This window comes from Dermacentor andersoni, chromosome 7, assembly GCF_023375885.2.
Source record: "Dermacentor andersoni chromosome 7, qqDerAnde1_hic_scaffold, whole genome shotgun sequence".
Classification (NCBI taxonomy): Eukaryota; Metazoa; Arthropoda; class Arachnida; order Ixodida; family Ixodidae; genus Dermacentor; species Dermacentor andersoni.
In genome coordinates, this window is record NC_092820.1 from 101,365,817 (window position 1) to 101,391,249 (window position 25,433).

The window sequence follows — 25,433 nt, forward strand, 5'->3', positions numbered from 1 at the left end:
TCCTACAAGCCAACTGAGGCTTAGACCGGCCTGCTTGTGTTATTTTGTATATTCTGTGGCAATAAACATTATTATTATTATTATTATTATTATTATTATTATTATTATTATTATTATTATTATTATTATTATTATTATTTCAACTGAGTGTCCCGTGTTTGGCTACGGTTGCTTAAAAGCTGAAATGGCTGACATTATTATTCATCATTATAATTAATGCAACCGGTTATCGCTATGCAGAGCTCGTGGACTTGTTTCATTTGTTGCCATAATTAACAATCTCTAATATAGAATATTATTAGACTGAATATTATTAGACAAACCTTGGCCTGAAGGGTTGACTGCGCAATAGCCGCTACGTCATTTCAGAGAAAAAGCTTTTTCAACATGGTATTTGGATTGATGAATTATTTATTCAGATACCACACAATAATTTATTGGAGAAATACTGGGTAAAACGCAGTTTTGGCGGTAGTTATGTACCCGCACTGAAACAATACGGCAGTTTCGATAGCGGCTGCGCAAAATTAGGTGCGTTTATCAAAGCTTGCGCTCAAAAGGAGAAAAATTGTTAGCACTTTTGACGCTTCGTACCTTCCGAGATTTTCATTATTTCTACCTGCTTCCTTTTTTTCACGAACAGGGGGCTTGAAAGAAGGCGCTGAGATCTTACTCTACGCAAGCGAAAACTACAGCTGCGCCGTGCTTAACGTCACATATGTATTGGGCGTTCCAGGTACGTATGCCACAGATGCTATGAAGATTTCGCTACTCGCACTGTGCGGCGACGGTTAGATGAGAAGGGGTGGGAAAAATTAGTCTTCCGGAAGGACTGAAATGATGTATGTTTAGTCGACCATGAGAGCGGTAAGTGAGAACATAAATTAGGTAAGGACAGGATGCGTAGACGTAGACCACGACGTTAGTAGCTAATTGTCATAATTTCATAAATCATATTTATCAAATTGAATATTAATGCACGACGGACGGTCTTAGAATTCTCCGCTTCTCGTGTAGATCCTCACCTGAACCCGATTTATTATGCCACCCTGGGGAAACAAATGTAAGTGACATCAAAACCTCGAGAACCCAGAGGGGAAAGACGGAAAGGAAAAAAAAAATGGCCAGGCTTAGCTTGGTTAAGCCAAGAATGCGTTGCATATTGCGCGCGAGTTGGGGCCCAGCTTTTCCTCCGGCTGTCGTGACGTCACGTCACTGGGTTGCGCTAAAGGTCAATGGTGGCGGCCCGGCCGCGCCCATGGGCTGAACTGAGTGATTGCAATATGCAACGCATAAAACTCTAGTGTAGGGGTATGAGCCACTGTGATGGCTCATACCCCCAATGGTGGCTGCCCGGCCGCGCCCAAGGGCTGAACTGAGTGATTGCAATATGCAACGCATAAAATCACCGACGATAACGATACTTCATAATGGGAAATTTCAGTACAGCTCCAGAGGTGTTTTCGCTTCGCGACGTCTTGGCTGGCGCGGACAATCTGTCTCGTGCGGCACGTTCAAAACGGAGCGAAGTGTGGCACACCTGCCTCACTATTGGGAGATCGCGAGAGGTAGCGCGTGGGTGACGCGTGCGTGCGACTCACAGCAGCCGCTTCAGACAGACCTCCGTTCATGCGTCACTTCGTTTCCACGGAGACGACGTGTGGTACTCGGGCGCCATAATGTATGCATCGTCCCCACACAGCCCGTCTTGCGCCGCACTACGCTTTTTCCCTCGAGCTTTCGTTCCACCAACGACAGAAACGGCCCTTCACCGCGGGGAAGTCGTGGCACCAGTTTCAGCGGCAACAACACCCAAGGAAGCGTTACACCAAGCCTTACTTAAAGCCGCTTGCCATCGCCCCTTGCGGAAGCAGTGATCCCCGTCACGCAGGCTCGTAGCGCGGACTGATCTGAGGAGCTGACCCCACGCACGAGCGTAGCCCTCTGCACCTCACGGCACTCCCCCCCCCCTCCCCACCCCCTTCGGAAGCGAGGATGAGATAGCCCACGCGGCTGCGGATGTCTAGGCCATAGAGTTTCATACAATAATTACTAGAGGGAACTCTGGCGCTGCAGTCATTGTACGACCATGGGAATGACAGGAAGCACATGGATTTGTCTGATCTTCGTGCTTGTGGATTCAGACGTTCTTGTGGCAAGTATATTACGCATATAAATCTTATTGTCGGAAATGTCAGCGCAATCTGTACTTTTCGAAGTGCACAAGACATACGCACAATTACTATTAATTGCCACGATTTAGCTTGTCCAAGGGGCCAAATCGAAACTCGCCAAGCGTCTCAAGGCACTGGCATCCTGCGATAAATTCATAAGGGCCTTTAATTCGCTTGTCGAAGCATGCGTCAGTGGCTTAATGGTTTAAATATCGGGCTTCTGTTCTATAGCTCCTCTATTCGAATCCTGCCATTGGACAATTTTAATGATGTTTACTTAATTATTTATTACGCAGTACATTGTTGAAAATGACGAGTTTACAAAGTCACAACGTCATCTGAAGCCGAAAAAAGACGAAGTTCGGGTAAATACTTGTACTTCCCATAATTCCCATGCTGGTACAACCGCTCTCTTTACAGCTGTAGTCTAGGCCGCCGGCCATTCTACGCATGCGCAGACCATCTCCCCTCCGCTACTGCCCCGCTTTCGCCCTCATGGTTCCGCTGCACCCTCCTCGTTCACTCAGTTACGCCGACGCTCGCTCCAGAAACGAATGCCTAAGAGCTCCCCTCTATAGCGCGAGAGCTTGCTAGACTGTCTTCGTTTTAAGTTGGTTTTCTGTTTTCAAATGATATGCAATCACACGAAAATGGATTCAGTAAAATATCACGTCTCTGTCAAAACAATCGCAGCACTGGAATCCACTGTCATTACTTTGGCACCCAAGAAATTAATCTAGTAGCGTAAGCATGGTCCTTTGAACGCATTACACCTGGGTAAATAAGGCCCCCGACGCTTTCCGTTTTGTTGTTCGTTTGGAGGTGGTCTCAATCATTTTTCAAGTTTGTCTAGCACCCGCTTCTCGGACACGTGGTTCACACCCGTGATGTTCAGCAATGACAAATGTTTCCTGGTAATGGGTACACAGAACCCGGGTACACAAACCCGTACCAAATTAAACTTCATAGACAAATTTTGCGTGGCTCTGCTAGTGCAAACACCAAAGACTAGCGGAGCTGGGGAAGTTAGTTATGGGGTTTTACGTTCCATAACCATTTTCTGAATATGAGGCACGCCGTAGTGGAGGACTCCTGAAATTTCGACCACCCAGGATTCTTTAACATGCACCTAAATCTAAGTACGTTTGTAATTATACTAAAAGATATCTATAGCGGCTCCACCGACAGCGTAGTCCTCCCTAAAGAAAGGAACAAAATCCCAATAAAGAAGTCAGGGATATACGATCTCTTCAATGCTATTCACAGCCTGTATACAGGATCTATTCAAAGACCTGGATTGGGAAGAATTGGGGATAATAGTTAATGGAAAATAAACTTGCAATTCGCTGATGATATTGCCTTGCTTAGTAACTCAGGGGACCAAGTGCAATGCATGCTCCCTAACCTGGACAGGAAAGACAAAAGGGTGGGTCTAGAAATTAACCTCCTGGAAACTAAAGTAATGTTTAACAGACTCGGAAGAGAATAGCAGTTTACGATATGTAGCGAGGCACCGGAAGTGGTAAGAGAATACATCTACTTAGGGCACGTAGTCCCCGCGGATCCTGATCATGAGACTGAAATAATCAAAAGAATGAGAATGGGCTGGGGTGCGTTTGGCAGGCAGTCTCAGATCATGAACAGCAGGTTGCTATTATGCCTCAAAAGAAAAGTGTATAACACCTGTGTCTTACCAGTACTCACCTATGGGGCAGAAACCTGCAGGCTTAGGAAAAGGGTTCTACTTAAATTGAGGACGCCGCAACAAGCTATGGAATGAAGAATGACGGGTGCAACGTTAAGAGGGGATAAGAAGAGAACACATCGGGTGAGGGAACAAACGCGATTTATTGACATCTTAGTTTATGTCAAGAAAAATAAATGGGCATAGGCAGGGTATGTAATGAGGAGGGAAGATAACCGATGGTCATTAAGTGTTACGGACTGGATTTAGCAAGGGTCGGCAGAAAGTTAGGTGGGCGGATAAGATTAAGAAGTTTGCAGGGACAACATGGCCACAATTAGTAGATGACCGAGGTACTTGGAGAAGTATGGGAGAGGCATTTGCCCTGCAATGGGCGTAGCCAGGCTGATGATTATGAAACCTAAGTACACGGGTGTTTTCACATTTCCCCCCATCGAAATGCGGCCGCCATGGCCGGGATTCAATCGCGCGGCCTCGTGCTCAGCAGCCTAAGATCATTTCCAGTGAGTAACCATGGTCTGGGGGAAGGTAAACCTTAAGAAAAATCGTTGCCGTCTTCCTCTCTGGGGGGTTTCGGTTGGGACGGCGCTCCATTTAAGGCGCCTGCAGCAGCAGAAGTGATTTGTTGAGACGCCATATGCATCGGTTTTCGTGTGCCAGAAGCTGCACCGATGCGACGCGGCGGCAATTGCCGCGCCATAGCCCCAGAGGTGAATCTCCGCATGGCTGCTATTGGCTGCTTTTAAGCACACGCAACTTTTCACGCTAGCGCCAAGGTCCCCTTCAGTTACAGCCATAGCAGGAGGGCGATACTGAGGCAAAATGGTGGCGCACACAATTGCTTGCGTTGTCATGGCAACAGGAACAGCAGCCGTGGCGCGCCTCATCACCCTAGCGCTCTTTCTTTTTTTCTTTTTGTTTTTGTTATGAGAATTCGCAGCACTTCCTCTCCGCTCTTACCCATGCTCCGCAGACCTTTACTTTTGCTTTCTTTTTGCCGGTTCGCGGCGCGTATTTTTTTATTTTATCAAGACGGCGCGCTACCTCCGGCATTGTTTGTGAACTGGCGCGTGGTGCGCGGTGGGTTCTTTATGCCTCAGCACGCACGCAGTCTTGTCCATACTTTGAGTATGCCAGCATGTGCCACAACATACATAAAATCCACTTGAAACACAACAGATCTTTGGCCTCATTTTATTGACTTCCGTTTCCGAAAAGAAATATTTTCGTATAACATGGTATGATACACGCTCAGAACATGAACAGTGAAAAATGCATGACATGTACGTGACTACCAAACAACACATGTTCACAGTGAAATAACAATATATATATATATATATATATATATATATATATATATATAATACTCGCAGGCGGTTTCATGTACACACAATAAATGATTTTCATAGAATGCCCTAAAGACCAAAGTGCAGCAGAGCTTCTTCTGATATGTGCACTGTGAACTTCAGATATACGCACTGAGATATTGCACAAAACTGGACGAGGTGTATGACATAGTCATGACAACTAAAGAAAGGAAAAAAGAACTTGTAACAGCAAAAACAACGACACACAAAGTACCTAAAAATAGAATAAAATGCTAAGATTGTTTTACTGACAGTCATACCAAGAAAAGAAAACAACTTATAAACGTGCACAGCAGTATATGAAATGCGTGACATGTTCATTACTACTGAACAAAATGAAAGCCATGGCAGAACAAAAATAACATTGTACTAAAAATAGAAATACACATCATCACATTATTTTGGCACTTGGCCACAACTTGAGTAACAGTGGCAAGGGGGAGAAGAAGGTAGTCAGGTTTTGCAGCAGCGCATGCAAAACCTTTGCAGCAATGCTTATTCTTCAATGAAAAACCACGTGAAATAAGTCAACAACACGACTTTTCTTTCACCACGAATGCAATGTTTAGCAGTGAAAGCACGCCACTTGAGGCTCTCAGTAATACCTACTGGGCGCTCCTATGTGTAATAATGTAAACACAGACTGCGAAAATCTGCATATAGGACACTCGCAATGCTCATGCTTTCGAGGAAAAAAAGAGTATCATGCCAACACACGAAGGTTGTTCACGTAGTATTCCCATCGGAAATTACTGAGGTAATACATAAAAATGAACAGTAATTTTTTAGCGGTTAGTACGTTTATAGAAAGGTGCCACACAGACAGAGCACTGAGGACCGAATGGAAAGCTGGGCGAGTTACTGAAGTTGCAGAATGAGACTTCGCGCAGAAAAACAAGTCATAGACCACATGACAATGAGGTGGAACATATATTTGTCAGCTTCCTCTACCGATAAGAGGGAAGTGTAGCACAACCAAGGCGCAACGACGTCCAGAGACTAATGGAGCACACACATGGACAGGGACGTGTTCGTGTACATGCGCCTTCTTAAGCCGTCGGGTCTGTGCACTTACCTGATGTCTTTAGACACCCGGAAGAAACTTGCAGGTCTTGTTCTTGAGGAATTCGTCCACCAGTGGACGATGCTCGAACGGTGCGAGTCGTGAAACGGGGAAAACATCGCGGAGCACAAGCACACAGTTATCGAGGACCACAAAACTGACGAAAGTGCGCACGCCAGTCAACGCACAGCAGCGCGCGCTTCAAGATAACAGGCGATAATGGAACATTAAACTTCATGCAGCGGGCTAAGCTGGCGTCGGGCCGGCGGGCACGTGCGGAGACAGTCGAAAGTGAGGGAGTTGTGAGGAATGGCAAGGGGAGAGGAGTTGAAAGGAAGGGTGGACGGGCACGGCCTCCTGGATCAGCGCGCGGATCTAGGAGGCTGTGCAAGATAAGCAGAGTTGCTTTCCCGTCCTCTTGATGCATGGCATCAATTACCTCTGCCACAGAAGCGACGGTGTTTCCGAGGCTGGCCTTAGCTCTGATGCATGCCAGCTCCGACGCCGTGTACCTGGCAGCTTCTTGAAATCAGCCGAAGCGAGCGGGCGGGGTCTTATCGGAGAGCAATCATGGTACACCACCTGTGTCCCCACACACCGCTCCTCCTCCCCCGTTCGGCTTCACCCCCCCCCCCCCCCGACTCGCTATGCTGCGCGATGCTATTTTTATACTCTGCTTTCACTCTCTCTGTCCGCGAAGGTGCTAATGTCAAGAAAAGCCCATGAGGTTCTAACAGCTCCACTGTAACAAAAAAAAGGACGTCTCGGCTCCCACTAGAGAGCCTTGTTCACTGGTAGAAGGAACAAATGTGTTCAATCAGTTCGCTCAAATTGTCTTGAACGCCTGACGCAGACAGGGCGCGTATACTCACGGCAGATTGCTATCGCTCCTGTTTGGAGTGTGAGGTCTAGCTTGAATCATAAGCATATCAAGATAAAGGGGTCGAGATAGTCCGCTTTTCTCTGGCAAGGACACGTGCCTTCCTCCGCTCGATTGCCTGGTTCCCTGAAGCCGCATGCTTAGCGAAATCACTAGAGTTCACATTTTATTTCATTGTCCTAATTGTGATGGTTAAGACGCCTTTCAAATTCACCAGTTTCGCCAGTAGTCACAAACCACACATGGGACAACGCGCGCTCATTATAAGTATTTCCAGATGCCAAAGAACAACACACAGCACACAAGAAAGGATAACGGGACAGATCGCTAATCACAAGTGAACGAATCGATACTGAAAGAATCGAGTTATAACGAACCGACATCAACTTTCCCAACAAGAAGTTCTCTCAAGACCACATACACAACACCTGCGAATTTCTCGTTTAGTAATTTGGCCATTAAATTCACGAGCGATTGCCGCAGTTTACGCTTGAAGAGTGTGCCACTTGAACATTGTACGAATGCAGAACTCGGCTTATAGCTTCATATGGTATTCCGGCGCTCTTTTGGCCAAAGGCAGCGCAGGGTTACTGAGGACGTGCCATTTGTCGTTCAAGAGCATACAAGAAAGAATTTGGATAACAACATGCTGACAGTTTCCGCCGTACCACGCTTACATCGGCTACGCAGTGTCTTGTGAAGATTTTCTCTACGCGTCGTTGAAGCGTGGAAACCACTACACTTTTATGAAAAGCAGGTTGCGTAGAAGCGAAGTACAAGTAGTGTCCTCGGTGAATTGGCAAAACTCCGAACGACAAAGTGAACCCCTCCCTTTCAATAAGCATATAGAGGAACGGAAGATAGCCGTCGACGTCCGCTTCCACCCTGAACTGGATTCCTACTTCTATGCTCTTCAGGCGCGAAGCGAACAACTCAACTATTGTTTTGTGAATGATGCAAAAATAGTTGTCCACGTAGCCAAAAAATGCCTTCGGAGCAGCACTAAACGAAGAGAGAGCTAGACTTTCAAGTCCCTCTATTTCTTGTAAAAACTCTGGTGCAGTCCAGCAATTTGTCAGCTCACGATATAATGAAAACCTGTTTGCCTTCTCAGTTGACGCTAAGGACGTTTATTATTCTATGCCACATTTCACTACTTCACTGCATTGCTGAATTTGGCCCTTCAATGTTCCAGACTCAGTCTGGTATCAGTGCCAGTGGTTTTTAGAATTACTTCGCTTTCATCTACAGTACTCTTACATCCATTGAGATGGTAAACCTGACCTCCATAAAGAAGAAATTTGCATCGAATCATGCATCGCTCCTATATCACGTGATATGTTTAGAAAAACTTGACAGAACTGTGTCGGACGCTTTCATCAACACTGACCTCATAGCTGCTTTTGTATACGTGGATGACTTTTAAAATTTTTATAGACAGCGATACCAGTTCGTACGAGTCGGATATTATTTAGTTATGAACACAGTGCGCAAATGTTTGAAACCACTACAATTAACCTATGCATTTTCAGAGAATGCTGCAGTAAGGTTCCCAGACGTTAAGCTATTGTTGAACGAAAATCAATCTTGTTGGATGTACTACCGGCGTGGCAACAGGCAAATTTTTCCATTCAACTCCGCGTACTCTAAGCATGTAAAATGTGGCGTTCTTAGCTCATGTTTCAAAAATTCTTTGAGAAACTCCTGCGAACATAAAATGATCGACAGCTTTCGTGAGTAGTCTGAACAGTTAATTTCGGCAGGCTGTCCATCCCTTGTACAAGTCTCTGTTGCTGAAGGCCTGCTGCGCAGCTTTTCCTCCGTGGTGAATAAAAATCCAGATGGAGCAAATCCCATACACGCAACGAATATCGCGCAATCTGAAAAACGTCGCTATGCGTGTTAATGTGAAAGTTGTCTTCTCTGCCCTTGAAAAATTGGACAACTTTTACAAAATGACTGTTCCAGCATCTACGCCCAAACGATGGTGCCTTAACACACACAAGAATAAATTCATAGGTGGCACAAACAACGTGGTGTATCGGATCCTCCTGTCCTGGAGTAAATATTACATCGTACAGACGGGCCGATGCGTTAATAAAAGACTGAATAAGCACAAGTACAATGTTGACCACGCTAAACAGGGTTGGATTTCTGCCTACTGCTTCATGTGTGGGTGTAATCCAAGATACAAAAAAGTAGTATCATTAGAAAACACAGTGATCGTGTCAAGCGGGACATAATCGAAGCCGGAAAAATTCTTTCTTGAAAGGTTGGGCGCGTCAGCACCTCCTCTGTCGCGCTAAATTACAAGGAAGTCGGATACCTCGGGCTATCAATGCCGCTTTGAGTTCTGTATGGCTTTGTATCGGCATTTGGTGCGTGGTATATGTGCGAGTGTGCTGCCATATAACTTGCTATGTTTTCTGAAAATAATATAACCTGTTGGAAGTTAGCGCTCTGTTCTCTCTTCTGTCTCCTCTGCTGTCCTTGCGCTGTTCAAATTTTAAAGTAAATAATGTATTAGCAGCGGATGGCATGCTTTGCAAAACACATTAGCAAAATCTAGAAATGTGCACTGAATTAGAACAACCAATGTCTAAATATGCCTGAGAGTGGTTTTTGAATGACAGTAGCTGAGGATCAAGCGAAGAGTGATTGCGTAATCGATGTTGTGTAGGATTGAAAAAATTGTTGGCCTGCAGATAATTAATCAGTTGTGTGAAGATAATGTGCTCCGGTATTTTGTAGGGCACAGGTGTTATACTTGTCTGTAATTGCTGGGATTATGAGCTTCCGCATATTTGTGGATCGGCATTACTTTGCTTGTCTTCCATTCTGTGGGAGGTGTTCGAGAAACACACGACTGCAAAAAAAATACATTCATGAATTATGGAACAGTATTCGAGCGTGTCACGCAAGAATTTATTATTTATTTGGCCAACACAAAAAGGAGCCTTTAATTTTAAATTGTGGATTATTGCCTTTATTGCCGTCGTACTAATAGGACCGCTTAGATAACAGTGAAAATTTCATAGCACAGGAAGGTCACCACTGAAGTCAGAAGACGTGAAAGAATTAACAAACAAATCATTTAGCATGCTAGCGCAAACATCGCTGTCCACAGCGCCCCTGGATTGTAACGATAACATTACTTTATTTTCCCTATTTCCTCTTACAATATTCCAGAAGCGCTTGGGATTGGACTTTAGTAAATTTGGAACAGTTTTGCTGAATAAGCACAGTTTAGCAGTTCTGAAACCAGACAGGCTGCTGTTTGTAGCCGACCTTTATGTGAGTCAGTGAACTGATTTGTTACATCGCTTCGAAACACGAAATATAGGTTGCTCATTAGAAAGTTAATTTAAATAGCGGCTATATCAGGGGGCGTTATTACTTGTGTAGGCAAGTCGCAGAGGAATGTGCTCAATAATTATGTCTGAAACTTTATTCCTAAAACTACGCCAGTTTTGCACAACTGAGCGATGACGACACTGCCGGAAAAAAATGTCTACAACACAACAGAGAGCTTTGTTAATTGCGGAAAAGTTAGCTTTCTTATAACCTCTGATAAGCTTGAGACGCCTGCGTTGCGTTGGACGTGATAATCCTGATATGCAAGGCATCATGACAGCTTAGAACAGAAAGGTGCGTAACTGTTGAGTTGTTATCAACTGATGACGTTAGAATCAAGTCAAACAACGAGGAAATATTTTCAATTACACGCGCGGGTCAGGTGACAATTTGTAAGACCGTAATCGCCACAAACTGCAATAAATTTGTTTGATTCCGGTGTTGAAGGATTAGACAAGGGACGAATGTGCGTCCATGTGATGTTAGGAAAGCTGAAATCTCCCACTAAAAGTACCAGCGCACCTCGATACCGCATTGCAATATGATTTAGGCAGCCATGCAGGTTGTCACAAGACTTAGCCCTGGTGGGTGGCCTATAGCACACACCAATTATTATCCTTTAAAACCACAATGTCAGGCATCACTAAGCAATTTATAATTCACAAATAATTGGCACACTGACACACTCGATGCATTTGTTGACAGTAAGTAATAAAACAGCACCGCTGGTACTATTGCTAATATGATTGCGAAAAACAGCATGGTCGGTAAAACAATGAACCAGCTCACAAAATTTTATTCTGTTGCTCAACCAAGTTTCCGTCAGTGCGGTGATGTCAGTCGAACAGTCATTATTAATAAGAGGCAAGTCATCCTGTTTAGGAAATAAACTACCTACGTTAGCAAAGAAAACTGAATATTCATATGACTTAGAGCAACCACCTCTCTCGCTTTCCTATTTTACTGAACAAACGCAACCAGACCTCAATTCTTGTGCATCACTGAGAAAACTGTCAAGGGTTTGAATTTCGCCTGCAGAGCCTTCTGTTTCACTTTATTCGCACCATTTGCCATCGACGAGCAGTTTCCTGTACCTTAGTTTAAATGGCAACCGCTTCTTTTTCTCACATTTAGTTAAGATTTTCCTCATGTTTCGGATCGCTGTAGACTAGTCACTGACAGATACCTTTGTTTTCTTCAACAGAAACTTCTTTGAGATTATCAGTTCTTTAGTTTAGTACTTTTCAAACTTAGCGATGAGTGTAGCCATTTTCGCCGTCTGGAACTGACCTATTCTATGTGCGCGGCAAATACTGTCAGAAGAAATATTAAGCTGTAGTTTAACCCTATTACCTCAAGCCCTTCTTATTCTGACTGCGATGGCGCATAACCGGCGACACCCGTTAGTTTATAAAAAAATCAAATAATCACGATGGAAGCGATATTTCTCATCGTCAAGCCGGGCCGTTAGTGAGCACGTGTCCGTCTACATGGCCTATACTTTCATGTAGTCCCTTTGTTTCTCGCTGCCACTGTTCCAGTGGAGCAGTTTGGTTCTACAGGTGGGCTTCCGTCAAACCTTATACTTCGTAAATGTTTTCTTATAGAACACTGCCCATGTGCTGTCTATGTAGAGGGGGTTCCTGACAAAGGCACTTCCACGTGTCTATTTTTACATACTTACCTCTCAAGAAGCAAGCACATTGTTATAATCTGCTTGACGAAAGGAATAACAGTGACCATTATTGAAACATGCTCATAGACCTGAGTAGCGATTATTACATCACGGCCACCAGCTTACAAGGGTAGCAGCAAAGAAAGAAGGCCTTCTTGGTCACTGATGGGACAATTTTTTTGAGGTTTGCAAGGACCGCGCCGCCCGTGGAGAAAAGCCCGAGTCTCTTCCAGGGGTTCGAACTAATTCTGCAACATGTCTTCTCCACCACCAAAACCATAGAGACGGATCTACAAACAGAAAAAAATGGATAGCAGGCTAGCCCTCCTTCTCGAGGCCAAGCAATCACCTCCCGAGAAGTGGAAAAGCCAAGGCTTGAATCGCAAGCTCAGGAAAAAGATAACCGAGATCAACAAGCAGATCGATGAGCACTTCCAAGCCCTGTCTAGGCAGCAATGGGACGAAATTTTAAATTCAATCGACGGGCACATGCGCACTGGAGGCTGTTCTCAAACACTTGTTCTACGACTCCGGCACCAAGTCAAACCAGAGAACAGTCCTCGCTAAATCGCTCCATGAAGCCAAGAAGTCGTCTTCGGTAGAGGAAGTGCTCGAGATGCTAGCTAAGAAGTACCTGCCGCTCAAAACTGTGGCCGATGAGGCGGCATACCCAGTATAAAAAGGGAAGCCGAACTCCGCACTGGACGAGTCGTTCAAAATCAGTGAAATCCGCCCCATCCTACACGACCTCAATGGTAAGTCGGCACGCGCCCAGATCACATTAACAACAAGGCTCTCAGATACCTAGAGGACGAATCGATCGAGTTTCTTACAGAAGACATAAATTGCATTGGGGAGGAGGGAATTGTACCGGAACAATGGAAGCTGGCGAAGGTCATACTCGTCCCAAAGCCCGGTAAACCGCCGAGCTTCGACAACCTCCGCCCCATCTCACTGACGTCATGTGTAGCGAAGGTGACCGAGCACTCCATCCATAACAGAATTGCCGAGTATATCGAGAACAATGACCTTTTCCCTCACAACATGATATTTTTCAGGTCAGACCTCTCCACCCAGGGCGCCATGAATCTTATCAAGAGCCAAATCCTAGAACGATGCTCTCGGGACACGAGAGCCATCCTTGGTTTGGACCTGGAGAAGGCCTTTGATAACATTCCTCACGAGTTCGTTCTCGACGCCATTTCCGAACTCGCCATAGGCTCGTCCTTCCATGCCTTTGTCAGGTCTTCCTTGAGCAAACGATGGGCCATCCTTACAGCTGGAGATATGTAATCAGAGAAAATGGAGCTGAGCGGAAGCGGCACCTCCCAGGGGTCAGTCATGTGAGCGCTCCTCTTCAACATCGCAATGGACGACCTCTCGAGATACCTAGGCAAGATCCAGGGCATCGGTCACATGATCTACGCGGACGACATCACTGTCTGGTGTGTGGGAAGCAGTGAGGGACAAGTCGAAGCCGTTCTCCGGGAAGCTGTCCACACTACAGAGCGCTTTCTAACAGACACGGTACTCCGGTGCTCCCCAAAGAAATCAAAGCTCCTTCTCTACAGCCCAACTAGAGAGGGCGGAGAGCCACAGAACTTCACCCCCCCCCCTGAAATGGAGATTAATCTCTTCGCCAAGTGCGGAGATCCGATTCCCAAGGTCGCGTCCATTCGAATCTTGAGAATGACACTCGAAGGGGCGGGCACAAAGAGCATCACCATTCGCAAACTAGCAAAGAAGACGGATAGCGTCATCGGTTTAATCAAGCAGGTAGCAAACAGAATGAGAGACCTGAGCGAAGAGAATCCGATAAAGCTAGTCCACGCTTTCTTGTTATGCAATTTCATGTACGTAGCGGCCATGCGCGTCTGGAAGAGGGCCGAGAGAGACAAGCTAAATGCCATGATACGGAGGGGGATCAAGAGTGTGCTCGGACTACCAAACTACCTACGCACTGACCGATCCCTGAAGTTGGGTATTCAAAATACCCTGGAATAAATTGCGGAAGCAAAAGAAAGGGCACAGATTCTCAGGCTCCGACACCAGGGCAGGCAGACGACTCCTAACAGAGATGGGCGTCCCCCCGGCCACGGTGTAAGATGCCTACCAGGGCCTTCCGAAAGAGCGGAAAGACGTCATTCTATCCCCACCCCACGCAATATGCATCCCCAGGGCAACGTGGAAAGAAGGAAGGCCAGGGTGGTGGCGCTCCTACCCCATGCGACAGAACAGCCTGGCGGCAGCTGCTTCTTTCACGCGACCCAGTATGGCAGCAGCAAAAAATTCACAGTAGTGTCGATCAACCACAGGGGTTGGACCATTAACGCCGCTTCAAGACGAAGCCCGCCGTCGAGTGCGCCCGAGCAAGTGGCCATTGCCTTGGCCCTCCTGGACGACAAACCTGCCAATATCTTCAGGGACTCCAGGGCAGCCATCAACGCCTTCAGCGTTGGGGTCATGTGTAAGGAAGCCTGTCGCATAATCGACGGCAAAAGCATCGCCACCCACACTCACGTGATTCCATGCTCACATGGTATCAATCATGGGAGGCCCCACAAACCTCAACTAGCTCGCCCACTCCAAGTCGCGAGGTCTCGCTTTCCGCGACCATGGAGAACTCCCCCGTCGGCCTCCAGTGGTGGAGAACAGAGACCAACCGCCCGCATACAACACAATTACGCAGCACTTTTATCTCGGAAGGAGAGACTTTACCCTTCCTCACAACAAGTTAAATAGAGCGCAGGCTTTCACACTCACATTATTGCAAACAGGCTCGTATCCCAGCCCGGCTATATTCCACAAGCTTTATCCCGACACTCATGCCAGCAGTTCTTGCAGGCACTGCAATGACATCGCTAGCCTAGACCATATGCTCTGGCGTTGCCCCTCGTTGCGAGGCACCGAACAAATAAATGGGGACAAGTTGCTCTTCGCTATCAAGAGCCCCAAATGCCGGTGCGCAACTATGGGCTGTCCAGAGGCCCCACGATGCGGTGGTCGGGCATTGCCTGACTGTCCCAACGTGGGAGCGGCCCGCAACGCGCAGAGTCATGTACCTCAGGACTTTCATTAAAGTTTTGCATCCATCCATTCATCCACCCATTGAAACCTTGGCATTTATTGCTCTAAATATGCTGTGTTTACGAAGTCCACACTTTGGGCAAAGCAAGTCGACCATATAATTGTGAATAATTAAAGAGTGCTGTGAACAGAAAATAATGCATAACTTAAAATATAAGTATATATTTACGACAGTCACTGACAATGTAGAAACATCAATTGTGTTTCGTTCTGTTCTGACAACCGGCGCAGACCAACCAACGTACACTGAATAAAACCTAGATACTATCTGTGTACCGCAAACAACACCTAATACTGTTCTGCCACAAAAGGAACCTTTCGAGCCAACGCATCGATTTTCAAAAATGAAAGCAAAAGATTTGCGAATTGTAGTATTTAGTTTCGTAACGATGAATTCGGTACATTCACAAAAAGTGGCCCTAATGCCTCGAGATGGAAGCAACAGTGGTTCGTATCGGAAATCGCCGTTTCTCGCTGCCTAGTTCTCACCGATGTTAGAATTAAAAATGTTATTTACGAAGTAGAGTCCATACACTTAGCTCAGAGTTCCACACAGGCTATACTACTTTTTGGGGCGACTAACTTAAGCAGCGTACTTTATAAACAAAGAAATGTCCTGCTGAACACAAACGATTGTGTTCCGCATGCTGGTGCCGCTGTCCCAGTAGCACTTCGTTCCTGGCAAACGGTTGTAGTCGGAAGAAACCAAAACTCCAAGAAAACACTTCATCTCTTCTTTTATGATAACATGGTCAAGCATATGCAAAATTAACGCGTCGCTCCTGGTTCTAGCAGGCGATGCATAACGGTGTCATAAAAAAAGAACTCAAACAACTCAACAGGTGCAACGTCACTTTAAGTAGTGAAATTGGTTATTCAAATATTGGAGAATTTTCACAAGGTCACTGTTCTGTATCGGCCGGGCGGTATGATAAGATTGTACCGTGAATTACGTGTGCCTGACCCGCATGCAGCGTTATCTATAAATGTACGCTGCTGCCTCGAATAAAGGGCTTTTTGCGTTGCTGCCACTGAAGCGTCTGGCTGCTGCTTAGAATAGAACAGTAACCATTCTACCACTTAAGCCTTGAAGATAAATTCATGTCAACGCGTTCACCTCCTACAGCTGAGGTGACACTTGAGGATGCATCACATTGTCTAAAATGCTAAGCTTCATCGTCGTTGCAGTCGCATCCACCGATACAGCGCTAGTCGATGAGAACCGGTTCGGCACCGGTTCTTAGCCGTCTACCACTCAGATTGTCTATGAGGTCGCAAGAATCCTCATCCGTGGAGTCTTCGCCCGAGTATATGTTAGCCTCCGGTGGCCCAATGTCAATCGCCAGATGCATCTAAATTCACGTACCACTTCAAGTACTCTCGCTATTTCATCTAAACTCAGCCTAGGTATACAATATAATGACGCACGAGTCCCTTAGAAGCATAAAAGTTGCAGCGTAGAAGAAATAACGGAGATATAAAAAGTTGGAAAATATCGGGAGCCCGAAAGCCTAGCGTGATCATATGGCAACGTGTTCAGCTACACGCTCGTTTATAAACTAAACCAACAATAATCTCGCAGATTATCGCAAGAACTATACCAGTGCATCTGCACGACGCTATTGCTGAAATTAATAGCGCAAAATTTACTCTTGCCCGCGGGAGCGTTGCATCTCCGCGTGCCGACAACTGCTGAATCACGATTTCCTGGCTTTCCGAGCAGCTCCCAAAAAGAATAGACGTTTCCTGCCACCACGTGTATATAAAGTTTCTCAACTCTCGAGAGGCACGAAGGGACCATTTGGGCGAGATTTTTTTATCTTGTATATATTTAGAAGTGTTGTGCTCATCTGCGTGACCATATATAAGGTCGCGTTGGTCCCTCGTGGGTTATTATTCCGAGGCTGAAGACGAAAATTCTAGATATAAGCCTGCTGCTACGCACACTGCGGAGCTCCGGCTAACTGATATCAAACTCTGGCTTGAGATGAACTCGAGAAAACAGGTGCGTTTCCGCTTCTCGGTGTATTTTTGTTTTATTTTTCTGTACGGACCGTGGTAGCTCCATGCCAATTCCGTTGCTCTACTGAGCATTAGGTACGGTGTACGGGGTCCCCCTCCACCCCCAACGCGCAACCAAAATTGGTATCGAAACCAACCCGCCCGGTCCCTATGGCTGCGACTCCCCCGCAGCCTGCGACACCGGAGGAGGAAAATATGATTATCGAATCGGCTAGACCACCCCCAATGAAACGCAAAGGGGAAGACGTTGATCCGTTGGTTAGAATATTAGAAGCCAAAATCGAAGCTAAATTTGATTCTTTCATGGCCCAAATTATGGGAGCAATACAGCAGACTCAAAGCCAGATCCAAGCCCTTACGGGTGAAGTACAAAAGCAAAGGACAGAATTAGTAGCCATCGGAGAATGGCAACTAAAAGCAGAGGAACAACTCGACCAGCTCCAACATGGTTAGAGGCGCGCAAAGTGAGTCTTTAATCTGGCAGTGGAACTGTCGCGGCTTCCAACGCAAGCGAGCGTTAGTGCAACAGTACTTGACGCTATTAGATGAGAAACCGCTAGCTATAGTCCTGCGGGAGACGGGCAAAGCAGCACAACTCTCGGGATACCAAGCTTTTTCTAGTGACAGGGGTGAGAAATCTCGCGTCACTACGTTCATTAAGAGGAATATTGCGGCAATCGTGCACGAAATCAACTCGAGAGACATTGAGGCAGTGCTTCTGGAAATTATTACGGGACGAAAAGAGGAACCGAGCGTGTTCCTATTAAACTTGTACAGCACTCCACAACAGAGAAAGGTGCAATTCAGGGCCCTCTTTCGCAAAGCTATTCAGGCAGCCGGGATTAATTCCTTGCTAATAGTAGGTGACTTTAATGCAGCGCATCCGGAATAGGGTTACGCTAAACAAGATCCAAAAGGTAGGCAGCTATGGGAGGACACGCACGAGCTAGGACTCACCCTACACACGGACCCTAGCTGTCCGACCAGGGTGGGTAACAGTGTGTGCGCAGACACCTCCCCTGACCTGACCTTCTCAAAAAATGTGACAGATCTGAATTGGAAAAACTCGGAGCTCAATTTCGGAAGTGATCATTTCATTCTGGCCTCGACCCTTAAAAAAGGGGTGAAGACGCGTCGTGTGCGTCAACCGAGGATCACCGAATGGGGATTATTTAGGGAGAAGCGAGAGAAAGCTGCCATAGGGAAAATCACAAACATAGAGAAATGGACGGAGGTCATCGCGCGTCACGTTGAAGAGGCAACCAAGACGATTGAAGGGGACGATGCCCCGGAAATCATCGATAGCAAACTGCTTCACATGTGGGAGGCAAAACGTGGTATGGCGCGCAGACTAAAGAAGCAAAAATGGAACCGTAATCTTAGAAGGCGGATTGCTCGACATAACAAAGAAATTGAAAATTACGCGATCAAGTTATGCGAACAGAATTGGTGCAGCAGATGCGACGAGATGGAGAGGGGCATGAGCCTTTCGAGAACGTGGGGTCTGCTGAGACACCTTTTAGATCCGACCAATTCGAAAACCCTATCGGGAATTAGATTATCAAAAGCCAGGCACGGGTATGAGGGTACAGACGCGGAATTTATGGACAAACTGATCACCATGTACATTGGCGATACCCATAGCACCCCCCTCCCGGAATACGACGGAGTTCCCAATGAGGAGCTCGACGCACCCATCACGGAGGCGGAGGTCAGGGCAGTAATATTGGGACTAAAAACCAAATCAGCCCCGGGCCCTGACGGGATAACAAACAAAATTCTAAGAAATCTGGACGATGCCTCCATCAGCGCTCTGACGGAGTACATGCAAGAAATTTGGACTAAAGGCCACCTGCCACGCCAGTGGAAGACGGCAAACGTGATCCTAATTCCAAAGCCGGGCAAACCCCCTAAACTAGAAAATCTAAGAGCCATTTCCCTAACCTCATGCATGGGGAAATTGCTGGAGCGCGTAGTCCAGACCAGACTGACGCACTTTATGGAGCAGAACGACCTGTGGCCGCACGAGATCATCGGCTTCCGACCGGGCTTGTGTACGCAGGACGTGATGCTCCGACTAAAACATGACATAATCGACTCACGTTCTAGAGACGCCAAGGTAATCCTCGGCCTGGACTTGACAAAGGCTTTTGATAATGTTAAACACGAAGCGATACTCCACGGTCTCCAAGAAATCGGGGTAGGCGCGCGAACATTCGGCTATGTCAAGGACTTTCTGTCAGACAGAACTGCCTGCATGAAGTTCCAAGATATTGAATCTCCAACACTGAAATTAGGAAGCAGGGACACGCCACAGGGCTCGGTTCTTTCCCCGTTCCTCCTCAACGTGGCGATGAGGGGCCTCCATGAAGCTCTGAGAAACATACAGGGGCTAAATTTCAGTATTTATGCGGATGACATCACCCTCTGGACCAACCAGGGGAGCGATGCGAGCATCGAGGAGCGCCTGCAGGCGGCGGCGGACACTGTCGTGCACTATGCTGCCAGTAGGGGTCTCTCGTGCTCACCGCAAAAATCGGAGTTATTCGTCTACAACCCAAAGTCGCTCCGGTGCAAGCGTAGCTGGGAATTTGACATTAAAATAGAGGGGAAACCAGTCCCAAAGGTTAACCAAATCAGAATCCTAGGACTTTTCATACAGGAAAACGGATATAATGATGGGACAATCAAAAATCTAGAGGGCTTTGCCATGCAAGCACTTGGCATATTTAGAAGGGTCGCGCTGAAAGGACGACGCCTGAAGGAAAGAAGCTTGCTTGAATTAACCCAAGCATACGTAATAAGCCGCGTGTGCTATGCCACGCCTTTCTTAAACATCAGGTCAGAGGAGAGGAGGAAACTCGACTCGCTCATTCGACGGTGCATGAAGAGGGCCTTGGGCTTACCAATTACCACCTCCACAGAAAAGCTCCTCTCTATGGGAGTGCACAATACCTGGGACGAAATAGCGGAGGCTGTCAGAATTTCGCAGCTCGAAAGATTAAGCCGAACGACCACGGGTAGAGCTATCCTCGAAATGGCAGCCCTGCAAACAGATAGGGGACTACGAGGCAAGACAAACATCCCGCTGGACTGCCGAGAAAATATAATCATTCCCCCCCTCCCTCGTAACATGCATCCCATATTGAACACGGAGAGGAGGGAAAAAAGAGCAGAAGCACTAATCAAACGCTTTGATTCAATGGACAGCAAGTCGGTTGCTTACGTGGGCGCGGCAAGTGGCAAGTCGGGTGCGGCTGTCGCCTCAGTGGTCGACGGCCGAGGTGCCCCCGTATCGGCCGCCACCATTAGAAGCCGCAACTCGGAAACCGCTTAAGAAGTTGCGATAGCGCTCGCTTGCGTGGGGAACGGAAGCAAATTTCATAATTAGCGATAGCAAAACGGCTATCTGGAATTTTGGAAAGGGCAGAATCTCGCCGGAAGCGGCAAGGGTTCTGGCCAGTAGATGGCTGAACAGAAAAATTAGCCTAATTTGGACCCCTGCACACACGTCCGTTCCTGGCAACGAGGCGGCCCACGAGTTAGCCCGAGCTCTCTACTTCCGGGTGGATGTGGAACCGCCCGACTGCCAGAACATGGACGAGCGTCTGCAAAAATATACGGAGATTGCCGAAAATTATCGGCTACGCAGGAGACTGGTGCCACCACCGGATAAAAGTCTAAACAATAGAGAGGCAGTCGCATGGCGGTACCTGAAAGCTGGGAACTTCGTAAACCCGGTCTGGGCATACCATGTTATGCATGATAGAGGAAACGATGAGTGCAAACACTGTGGGGCGAGAGGGACCCTCGATCACATAATCTGGGAATGCGCTAGCTCACCAGGGGCTAAAGCAAACATAAATTGTAGAGAGGCCTGGGAAGCCCTGCTGCGGAGCGAGGACCCTACTCCACAGCAACACGCCATCCACCTGGCGGAAGAAGCCGCGAAGAGTCAAGACCTCTTTGCTTGCTTCTAATCGCGGAGGTTCCGGCCCCCGTCCCCAAGGCCTGTGTGCAGGGGACGGGGAGTAGGGGCCTCCTTATCCGGCGGTGCAATAAAGTTGCTATCATCATCATCATTAGGTCGCCGGTCCAATCCCGTCCGCAGCGGCCGCATTTATATGGAGCGGTGTGCAAAAACGCTCCGGTATGACGTAGCGCTCCTGAATTGGGTGCATTCTTAAAAAAAAATTGTCGGAATGGTAAACATTATTCCGCAGTCCACCACTACGGCGGGCATTGCTGTTATATCGTGGGTCTGGCACGTAGTATCCTACAGTATGTTTATTTTTCACCATTTCTCGGCTTAGCCTATAAGGTTACTGGTGGCATATGGTAGGCAGCGTCATGGCTTACGGTCATGCAGAAATTTCTTAAATTGAAGCTCGTGGATCACTGTGCGGGTGATTAAGCGGGCAAGCACCGCTGTATAGGCTCGTGCTTCTAATGCCTCTGTATCGTGGAGACAAACCAGCCGCCTTTACTAGCTTTTTCTATATTACTCAAAACCCCAGGGAGTCAAGGAATGCCTTATAGAGTGTGTACGACGCTCGGCGACTGGTAGCGTTAATGCACAGTGCCGCCATGTATTTGCCGATATGAACAAATTAATTTCCCAGTTTACTTCATGTACACGAACGATTATTGTCTGAGCTGGTGAATGACATTGTTATGGGCTTACATTTTACAGCTATAGAAAGGTGTATGTTCTATACCCAGCTAGAAGAGCGAAAATGTCGGTGTACCAATAAATAAAACTTATTGAACGCGGCTGCATTAACCAATAATTTCTCATTGTTCACTTATGCGTGTACCGATTAAAGTGTCTTTACGTTTTCTTTTCTAGACTACTGGTTTGATCTACGCGTGCGGAATTCCTCCGTGGACATGGGACCGACTAAGGAGTGCCAAAATATCTTCAAGCACTACGCTCCGAAGTCCCAGCAAATGTATTCTTCCAATTGTCAGAAAATTCTAGATGCTCCTACCGTATCTACTACTCGCTTTTCAGAAATGCTTAAATAAATTGAAAATTGACGCATTTTTAGGGAATTTATTTCCGTAGGTCATTTTGTTTTTGCACAATAAAATGTAAGCTGTTGTGAGTATTCTTAGTTTTATGACATCGCATGGCTTTATTTTTACTGGAACTCAAACAAAGGTGGGAACATGTTTCAGGTGATTTTTTTTTCGTTTAGAATCATCAGGTACCCCACCGTAATCTTCATACAAAGGCCAAATACGCCGCATGCTTAATGCGAGGATTGTACTGGAGGAGAAAATTATACGTCCCCACCCTTATAGGAAAGGGTACCTGCGAAACGATTCCAAGTAGCATGATTGCTTCAACTCGCGTTATTGCAAACTCTGGCGACACCTTCATGTTTAGCAACGAAACTGAACCATTGGCGGAAAAAATGCGTGCGGAGAGCTTTAGTTCGCTGCGCTACAACGTGTCGGAAGTTGCTGTCGCACTTTTCTCACAACAGCATGTGCAGTAACAAATTTTTCTGAGTCATCGTTCAATTCTTTCCTTCCTTGGCATTAAAAAATATAAAAGAAGAGCAACACAACGGCATCTTCAGCAGCTTCCCCGATTAGACACAAGCGGATCGTGTATTTCCTAATATACGATGATGGTTGAGATCCACTTGCATCCGCCCTGTTACGACTCGCCTCTGTGACAAACAATTGATGCAACATGGCCAAAATAACGACAAAAGCAGTGACTGTAAACACGCGGAGAACCCCAACGAGTCCGAATATGAGCGGGCGCACCCACGATTGTAGGCGACTGTTCGCAACTGTGTGTGCATGTCTGCGCACTTCTGTCTGCCCCTCATACTGACTCTGAGAGAGTCGGCGCCGTTGGGTGGGTGCGGGGGGGGGGGGGGGACATTGCTTGAACCTATGTCGAGCACCGGCTCTGAGGACGGCGATATTTTGCCTACTCCCTGTCATGGACGAGGATATTGCTGGCATGCTAGAAAAATATTCTCTTAGCTCCAACGAGTAAGAATCGTGAGGCACAAGCTCTGAGGAATCGCTTTCGCTCTTCCAAGAGAAGCTTGTCGAACTGACCATTTCTTACGTAGTGATACACCTAAGGGATAATGCGAAGCATTCTTTGTCCATAATAAGCGTTTTCAGTTTAACTATCTTGTCCCTTCCGAAGAACCAGTGACACATGTTGTTTACTAGCTTGGGCCACTAGGTATGTGTGGTCGTGAGGCAGCCGTTGTCTTTTCTTAACCTGGAAATGCAGAACATTGTGCATAACATGACTTGACATTCATGACGCGTATTGTGTGAGTAACAGAACATGAATGACAGTGCGTGACATGACATGTGGGCAGCTAAGCATGTGCTCGTAGCTGCTATGAGTGGTTGCTAAAAATCGTGTTGTTTCTTTAACTGGATATACATCGGACATTCATAATACTACACGTATACGTGACATGGATGGTATAAATGACATGAACGACATGACATGCTCATGGCAGTCATGCTGTCGCGGTTGCAGTTTTAGATATGATATACATGAAATACCGACCACTATGTGTGTGCTCGAGGTCGTGATGCCATCGCGGTGGCTTCATTAAGCAGATATGGATGAAGCCTTGCATATTATATGTCATGAAAAGAATAGCATGCATTGATGACATAAGTGAGATGACATGCATGGCAAGACATGAATAAAATTTGCTAACCCTCTGTAGAACCCTGAAGGATGGTGAATAACTAGCTACCTCCAAAATATTCCTATAACCGTTCCCACAGCAAAGGCCCGTTCACACTACACGAAATATCCGGCGAGCGAAGTAGATTTGGCAGCTTTTGACGCCGAGGAGGGCGGAAAGCGACGCGGTGAAGGCCATCGGTCCAGGACCCAGTCTTTCCGCTTTCGCCGCCGCCGGAAGTTGAGTTTTTGACGTGCATGCTCCGCTCGTGCGCCGTTCGAATGCCTGCGCAGGCATCCACGCGCGGCACTGATGGCACCGCGAGAGTAGCGCAGTGTTACAATAGAAACTTTTATGTGCTACAACGGTGAGCGTAAAGGGTTTCTAACGGCATCTGCAGCGACAGCCAATGCCCGGCAATTATTGATGCGGGTAACGGCGATTGTGTTGTGGTCAGCCAAAAAATAACAGCGGACGAGTATTGCAACAGATAACAGTAAATAGCCGTTAAACATTATCGGAGGTGCTATGCTGAACGGCTCGAAAGAGCGCGATTGAAAGTGAACAGTCCATCAATTCGCTTCATTCTACTTGACAACCTGTCCAGCCTGTCCCAACCTATCCCGCTCCTGCAAGGACTGGCGGACCCACCAACGTCGCCGCCGCCGCCGCCGCGATTTTGGTTGCTCAGCCCGTCGCAGCTCTTGAAGCATAGCCATCATTGCGTTGCAGAGGAGAATCGTGGCAATTTTTGCTTCTTCCGACATTTCCTCGTCTTCTGAAAAGCTCGCAATCGTGTTGTGCTCGGTATCTCGCAGCTGAAAGCCCAGCAACGGCGCAATACAAGCAGATGCAACAAAAGCCCACGAACGAGAGGCACTCACGTGAACTCTCGGGCGTTCGCGAAGTAGCGAAACCAATAAAGAAAGCGCCGCGAGATCTCGCTGTCGTCGCGGAAAAAACGAGAAGCGGAGGCGAATCCGCCAGATGCGCGCGTCAGCAGATGAGAACACGCTCTCTTATTTCCGGCGGGCGAATCCGCTTCGCTCGCCGAATTTTCGTAGTAGTGTGAACGGGCCTTAAGTGAGACCTGCACAATTTTTAATGCGTTTAGCATTCTTCGCCTGCTTCCAGCTATTTAAAGCTATCTATCAATCTATATATCTAGCCTAGTAGGCTGACCAAGTGACCCACATTGGCTGCTACTTTCGGACTTAGCGCTCTCCGTAGCCCTCTCCGTACCCGACTCAACATGGACTGGTGTGTTCAGCCCATTCATCGCCAAAGATCTGACGCATTCGCAGCGATCTCAACTTCTCGCAATCCTGCAGCACTTCCGCCGTTCTTTTGACGTTGCACAAACATCTCTTGGCCGTGCATCGACGGTCGAGCATTACATCGACACTGGCTCTCACTCACC

The 25,433-nt window shown here is 47.0% G+C and overlaps 1 long non-coding RNA gene across 1 annotated transcript; it reads left to right on the top strand.

Annotated features, from left to right (window-relative positions):
• Window positions 1-476: 476 nt before the first annotated feature.
• LOC129385430 (uncharacterized) lies at window positions 477-22,434 on the top strand. Its single transcript, XR_008612962.1, has 2 exons — window positions 477-736; window positions 22,180-22,434. It is a non-coding gene; the product is annotated as an uncharacterized lncRNA (long non-coding RNA).
• Window positions 22,435-25,433: the final 2,999 nt, after the last annotated feature.